Genomic DNA, 7971 nt, shown 5'->3' on the forward strand with positions numbered 1-7971 from the left:
AAACGCCATAGACATCGGTGAAGCCCACACCTCTGGCAAGAGATATGTATCGCAGCTTGTTTGTTGTCTTCATATTATGTATATGTTCACTTGTCATAGTAAAATATTATTCTAGCTGTTAACCTGATTGCTGGCTCCTCACTTTCCACCGTACTGATGTCTCAAACTACCCGCTGTTGTCATTTACCCGGCTTTTCTTATTGATTCGCCCTGGACTGATAACGACAGCGTGACACTCAGTCAAAGAGCTGGGTGTCAAAGGGACGCATTCTTGCTGAGCTCCAGACCGCCCCAGGAAAGTCTGGTTTCTTCGCAGAAGGCTTGCGGATCAGACGATATTCGCTTCCAGTCGCGGCACGCGTTCATGCCGCGACGACGATTCCCGGGGACAAGTCCCCCGAAGTTCCTTACACATTACTTGTCACAGAGGTCTAGGCACTGCGCAGAAGTAAAAAAAAGCCGGACGCACTGAACTCATACCAACTAGCCTACCACCAAGCGCTATTTAATTACAATACTTCTGCAATGCTATTTTAGATCTACTGTACAAATATGCAGATGTCGTTTGCCTGGAGCACGTTTACAGTTTGTGTAGCAACCCTGAACAGTCAAACTCCTTTACAACGAAACTCAGGGGACAGCAAAAAAAAAAAAAATCGCAGTAAAGATATCTTCGTTAAAAAGGATGTCCATTATTGGACCTACAGGGCTCCAGCGGGACCGCAAAAAAAAAAAAAATTGCTGTAGTGGTATTTTCGTTAAGAAGGTGTTCGCTATAAAGGAGTTTGACTGTATAACACCAGCATGAGCCCTCAAGGAAAATAAGTGATGATGATGATGTTTATGGTAGCACTTTTTTTCGCTCCCCCACTAGAAAAATAGTTCCGACGCCACTGTACACACCTGACACAGCAAAAATCCTGATGGCGAAGAGCGACACTGGCTTCAGATACAGGGCCGCGTCCTCACTTGACATTTCAAACGAGCCTGACTGGTCTGCTGGGGGTTGGCAGAAACATTTCCCCTTACGGGCTCTTTCTCGGACGGGTTGCTAGAACGACAGCATAAACTGGAAACGACAGTACAAACCCTCTAATAGCTGCGGACTTAGCGGGACAATAATACGCTCGAGATCATGCGTACCACTCGCGGCGATGAGAAACGTCCGTTACAGCCAAAGCGAACCAAACAAAACCAACAAAACTGCGCATGCGCGACATACAGCGCTGGCTGGTGGCATGGTGAACAGGCATGGACGCGGAAATTCGTGTTGGTGTGCAGCCAATGCATGCCATCGCGGCCCAAGAAGCAAAAATACCAAACTGTACACAATAATTTTTGTCCATTTAAACTGAAAAATCTTGTATCGGCCACGTGCCTGGTGTCATGCATATATAATTCCACTGAAGTGACACTCACCCCCACATCACCCCCCTTAGGACCACATTACGTCCTGTGCAGAATGTCAAAATACAATCCTCAGGATGTCATGCAATTGACAGCCTTTGTGACACTACCTATGGATGTCCTAATGATGTCTAAATTGGACGAGGACGTCTGGACCAGATGAGGACGTCCATGGGCTTTTTATGGTTTATTGGGCTACAACTCAACGTCGCCTTCACCCCTGTGTTCCGTGTTAAGCTGGGTTACAGTAACACGGCGCTGTGCCTAGCTTGCCGCACCCCAGCTACGATCCCCCATATCATCGAGGACTGTGAGCGGTACACGTGTGAACGCCGGGTTCTTCGACGCCAACTTGAACTCCTCGACCATAGACCATTCAGCCTGTCCAAAGTACTTGGCCCATGGAGCTCCCCTGCGCATCAGTGCCGGGCTCTTCGCTCCCTTTTTGCTTTCATGCAAGCCACTGGACTCCTCGAAGAGCTCTAAACAGAACTCCGACCTGTCGTCGCTTCAATCTCACCATAATTCATCCTCTCATATTAACCACTGTGAAGTGGAGTAGGGTACGTCCTGTGGCTACCACAGGGAAACATCCCATGTCATCATCACTTCTTCATTTATTGTTGTTGTTGTTGTTTCTATACGATTCCATCATGCGGAGGTAATTAAAGATAATGCCTCCAATGCCAGAAGCGCCTGAACCTCGGGCAGTTGCGACGCATCAGGAAATGTAGAGACAATTGCCTTGACTGCCGTGAGTACCGCAGAGAAGAGTGTCAGAGAAGGCACAGCTTCGGTGGTTGATGGTGGTAACTGTCTTCTCGCGCCTGATGGATCTGTCACACCGCCGTAAGTGTGTGCAATCTGCCTTGATGGACCACGGTGTGTCTGGCGGTCTTCACGGGACATAAAGAGAACGACGCAGGATGGCCGGATTTACAGTTAGCACATGTTGGCTCTCTCTTATTGTTGCAGTCTGATCGGCGGTGAGGCCCGGCGCATATGCCACACCAAGTAGCACCTCGGCAATTTCGAGCAATATGGCCAAATCGTTGACAGTTATAGCACTGCATGGGGCCTTCTATGTATTCGTGAACGATGAAGGTCTGAAATCCGAGGGCAATCAATTCGGTGTGGAAGAGGGATTGAGGGTTGAAAAGTTAGGATGATGCTGCGTAACGGGGTAAACACATCTCCGCCATCTTCTGTCATGGAATGCCGAACCTGTCGCCTTGCAGATATAACCCCTGCGTCTTTCAGGTAGTGCACGAGATCGTCATTGGAGTACTCTTTAGGTACAGCATAAATCTTTCAGCCCATATTTCTGGCGTATGATTGAGGTACTGAAGGTAAGACAGGGATTCCAGCTAAACACTTAGCTGACAAAAGGTTGCGGGCAACTTTTGCCGACTTTCCAGTCGTCAAGAATAATACCTTTTTACTAAGTGACTGGTAAACTTTTAGCAAAAACATGTGTAAAGTAAACACGATAAAGTGATCTGTTTTGAGGAGCTTAGCGTTGATGCTATATCTATGCCGCAGCTGTATGACACTTTCAAAGAGTTGATTATTTTCGCAATACCACAGGTATCAACGGCGATTGGTGACATACAGCAAAGTCAAGGATACAGCATTATCACACGGGATCAGAAAGTTCACGGACGAGCACGTCATTCAATACACTGGCAGATTCTGTTTCTGGGATATGGTCTCCGAATTCGTCAGTCATATTCAGGGATCTCGCTTTCTTTTATATGCGACAGCATTTCTTTAACGCACTTTTGGGCCTCGGTGGAGCGTAGCGACAGTGGAGAGGGGCCTTTCTCTCCCGTTATGCGCTATCTCCCCCTCGTTTGTTTCCTTATTACGGGCTTCGGCTGATAAGAAACGTTTCGGCGGGCTGGGATTTAGCAGATTAGGTCCTTACGATAGCGCTTCCGGTCAAGAGATCCAACGAGTCAAGAGATCCATCGAGTCAGGAGATCCAACCGGTCACGTGACAGGCGAGTCAAAAGATCCAAAGCGTCAAGAGTTCCAACCCGGTCAAGAGATCCAACGGGTCAAGAGATCCATCGAGTCAGGAGATCCAACCGGTCACGTGACGGACGAGTCAAGAGATCCAACCAGTCAAAGCGTCATACTGGTCAGGATTCCCGACAGAAAAGAAAGTCTACCTCTTACCATGTACATTGCAGAACGATTGCGCTGTACGTAGTATTAAGTTACGAAGTAATATGGCCGGTAACAGTGAAGACTTTTCGGTGTTTTCTCTCTTCTTACCACACACGCACAAAAGTGCACACACAAACCCACACACTCACAAAAAAAAATAAGCGAGAAAATACTGTGGTTGCGCTGTAGGTTACGGCGGCCAGCCGAGTCCCCCTTTTTGCCTTTGCACGTTTATGTCCATTGCCCCTAGCGCCGTAACACGCTATGCCAAAACGGATGCTTGTTACCAAGAATATTGAGCTTAACTTACAAAGAATCGTAGGCCGCAGAGCTTAAAACTTATCCTTGTCGCATTATTTTCATTGGCCCCCACCCTTTTCACGTTATTGTATTATTTTACTGACCGTGCGGGAAAATACTGTCCGACTGTGTTTTCCAGTCAACATTGACCTGTCACGTTCATTGACCTCAACCCCAAAATGCAGGTTATACTGCTGGACTCAGAGCTTTCCTTGTACTTTTCTGTCCATTGGTGCAGCCGTACCCACGTTATGCCAGAACTGAAGTTTGTTACCAATAATAATGGGCCCAGCCGTAAAGTGCTTTTGTCTTTGTCCGAAACACACACACAAAAAAAAAAAAAAAATAATCTTTATCTTTAATAATCTTTCGTACCCTGAGAGAGTCCATGATCATACGGTTCCGTCATGTAGAACGTGTGTCCACAACAGCGACTTGGCTCTTCGACTACGAGCCTGCTGTGATACGAGAAGTGTTTGAATAATCAACGTGTTTGAAACAGCAGCCGGCCCATCCAATGTGAGTGTATGTAGCCCACGCTAACTATAGAAATAATCTCTAACACGAAGCGCTGAAAAAAAAAAAAGACAGCACTTCTATAAATCCTGTGTTACAAACAGGTCGATCTTACAATGCAACCACCTGTTTTTTACACAAATGACATAAGAGAACTGTCGGCTTTTCTTTGACTGTGCTATGTGTTACAAAGTAAGTAAGTAAGTCAGTAAAAATGAGATGTTGATTTGCCACCTGCATTTGTATTCTATTTATACCGCACGTAAAACGAGTTCCTCGTATTTCGATACGGGTAATTTCTGCTTAGCGATGTTGGAGTTAACACAAAGGGGTCAAAAGATCCAAGGCTGGCGAACCCTCAGACGGGTCAAGAGATCCATCGGTGGATCTCTTGACTCGATGGATCTCTTGGTAGCAGATCATATCCTCCAACCGCCCATTTCCACCGACGTCTCAATTCAACCAAAAGCTCATTTCCTCCAAAAAAATATTCGGAGGTTCTAGGCTTTCGGTTGATCTGGGCATGCGGGTGGCAGTGACCCATATCCCCCAAATGATATTTTCATCCAAACGCCCAGAACCACCGAAAGCGGGATACTTCAAAGGACACGCGTCCACCGTTTAACAGGGAGAGGAGGAAGGGTGAGCGGTTCCCAAGTATGCGGGAATCCGATGTACATCTCGAGGCAGAGTTAACTGGAACGCCACTTCGACTGGCGGAGCTAAACTCGGGGAGAGAGCAACCCTAGCGGCTCTTACGAGAAATAAAGGCAAATAGTGTTCCGACTGTCCCACTGTGGCTGTGTTGCTGTGGAGGTGTAAGCCTTGCCATGAGCTATTGACTCGGCATTGCCCTTAGCTGTGGTTATCGTCGCTATGTTTGTTTGTGTTTGCGGCGATTATGTGAAGGTGTATGCCGGCTGATATCGCACGGATACGATGCCTTTATCTCATTGATACACGCGAAAGTGGTCGCGTTCGCTCAGTGGGGCATTTTCAGATTTGTGATAAAGCAAATGAGGATGCACGGGGTCTAGTGGAAAATTTATTGGAGTTGCTGTCCACCTTTGCGCGTATCAATGAGATAACAGCATCGTATCCGCGTGATATTGGCCAGCATACACCTTTACATAATCGTCTCAAACCCAAACAAACATCGCGATGATAACCACCGTTGAGAGTAATGCCGAGTCAACAACTCATGCCAAGGCGGACACCCTCGCAGCATCATGGCGAGTGGTGATCATTTGGTGGCAACTTTTTTTCTTTTTTTTTTTTTTGCCAGATCCCGAGCAGTCAAGCAATCATGCATATTCGCGTGGCACTTTCCGCGCGCCCGGAATTTCCCAGCTATTACTTTTTTCGTCCGGTCTCGAAACGATCGAGCAGCGGGTTGCCCAACTATATCCGGTGTCGTCAAATCCGCACTGCAACGGTGGCGAGTGCTCTCATTGGACCGCACGTCGAAGTTCACGTGATTTAGCAGACGACGGAACAGGAAGACAGGCGACCGCGATGGCCCTAGCGTGATCCAAGTGTACGAACTCTGCCCTGATTCAAAAGAGATGAGGCGAGCCTGATCCAGATCCTAAAACCGCCAGATCCCTGGCACTCATGTTCGGGTGGCAACTGTCACATGATCCAGCTCCGGAGCCAACCTAGCAATTTCCGAGCGCCAGGCAGTGTTGTAATGAAATGACGACGACAATTCGCCATAAGTAGGACAGTGGAAACATTATTTCCCTTTATTTCTCCTAAGCGCCGCTAGGGTGATTCTCTTCCCGATTCAGCGGTCGAAGTGACGTTCCAGTTAACTCCGCTTCGAGCTGTACTTCCTTCAACTCGCCAGAGAGGGTCACGTGGGTTCCTGACTGCTGCTCATCCGGTGCTCGAAATGTTCTGTAGCATGAGGTATGCGGTCCGTTGATTTGCACAGCTTCCTTTGTTTCCCTGCTTACTAATAATTCTCCTTAGAGATGTAATATATATGACTAATATAAATATGAGAGCTGATACACGAGATATATATTAAAGAAGCTTGATCGTAGTTGGATAGAAATGACACGACACTCGGTGTGTACAAATGAGATCGCGTTCAAGAAGTGATCTGAACGGAGAGGTATCCCGAAAATGAATTTTATTGGTATGCACGTTGCTGACGGGAGAAGCACTATCTTCGGAAGGTCATGGAAGTCCGCTTCATGATTCACGGAAAAAGAGCATGGTGGGAGTGGTATGTTCTGTGGCTGGAACATTTAGCGGGATGGCGGAAAACAAACATACCTCAAGCGCCTTCAGAGGAGATCGACAGTTCAGACGATATGTTGGTTTCATGCATTCATACTGTTTGCAAGCTTTTTCTAGGGGTTGTTTCAGCCGGTTAATAGCGTGTTTTCTGAACTGTATTAACAGAACGCATAAAAGAAAAGTAAAGGAGGAGGTCCTTTTTGTAACCTTCTTCGAGACCTGTGAAGTGGGCGCTTTGTTACTATGATGACCTACACAGTGCCTGGAGCCCTGTCACTCACATGGAAAATATCTCTCTATTAGGATCGGATCATTTCTTGAACGCGATCGGCATCAATAATACCTTTCCTTTGCAAACTTCACTTCTGACTCAGTTGCAGGATTGGATCCCCGCACACCGCTTCCTCCTCTCCCTGACAAACACAGGAATCGTGTCCTTTCAAGTATCCCGCTTTCGGTGGTTCTGGGCGCTCGGATGAAAAGAGCTTTTGGGGGATATGGGTCACTGCCACCTGCGTGCCCAGATCAACCGAAAGCCCAGAACCTCCGAACATTTTTTCGGATGAAATGAGCTTTTGGTTGATTTGGGACGTCGGTGGAAATGGGCATTTGGAGGATATGAGGCCTAACCGGATCTCTTGACCCAAAGGACAAAGGACCCCTTGCAAAGGACACCTTCGCGAAAGGAGTTCGTGCCGGTGACACATGGCAAAAGCGAGCTCCTTTTTATGGTTCGTTTGAAAAATATACCCAAAGATGTCGCGGTAGATATTTCCATTAGAACCAGCCTACACGTACGACATAGTCACAGTAAACATAAGAATACGACCAATGAATTCAAAATACGTACTGGAACTGCAACATGTGCCCGTAGACTTCGTGTACCTACTTGAAAAATGAAAGCACGGTGTAGCCTTCGTTCGAAAGTATTGTCGTCGTACGTATTGCCCTTCGTTCGAGACTACGTCATACGCCTTTACAGGTGAAAAGGAGATCGCCGATTTCAGCTTCCTAAAAGACCGTTTCGTGAAAGGAGATTCTCCTTTGGCGTGTGTCACGTCATGGAACGCCTTTCCGTTAGGTGCCCTTTCTGTAAAGGAGTTCAAACGTGCCCGTGTGTCAGGGGTATCAAACACGATAAGGCAAACAACTGATTCCTTTGAAGTGACTGACATCATGTTGTGGGTCTTTGGTATGACAGCTTCCTTTACTGTTGGGAAGTAATTGTTCTGAGGCAGGAAAATACACAGAGACAAATACAACGCAAACCTCTTTCATCTGTTTCTTTGTTGTATCGTTTTCGAAGAGCGCTTGCGACCTGCTGAAACT

The sequence above is a fragment of the Ornithodoros turicata genome, chromosome 1 (genome assembly GCF_037126465.1).
Source record: "Ornithodoros turicata isolate Travis chromosome 1, ASM3712646v1, whole genome shotgun sequence".
NCBI lineage: Eukaryota > Metazoa > Arthropoda > Arachnida > Ixodida > Argasidae > Ornithodoros > Ornithodoros turicata.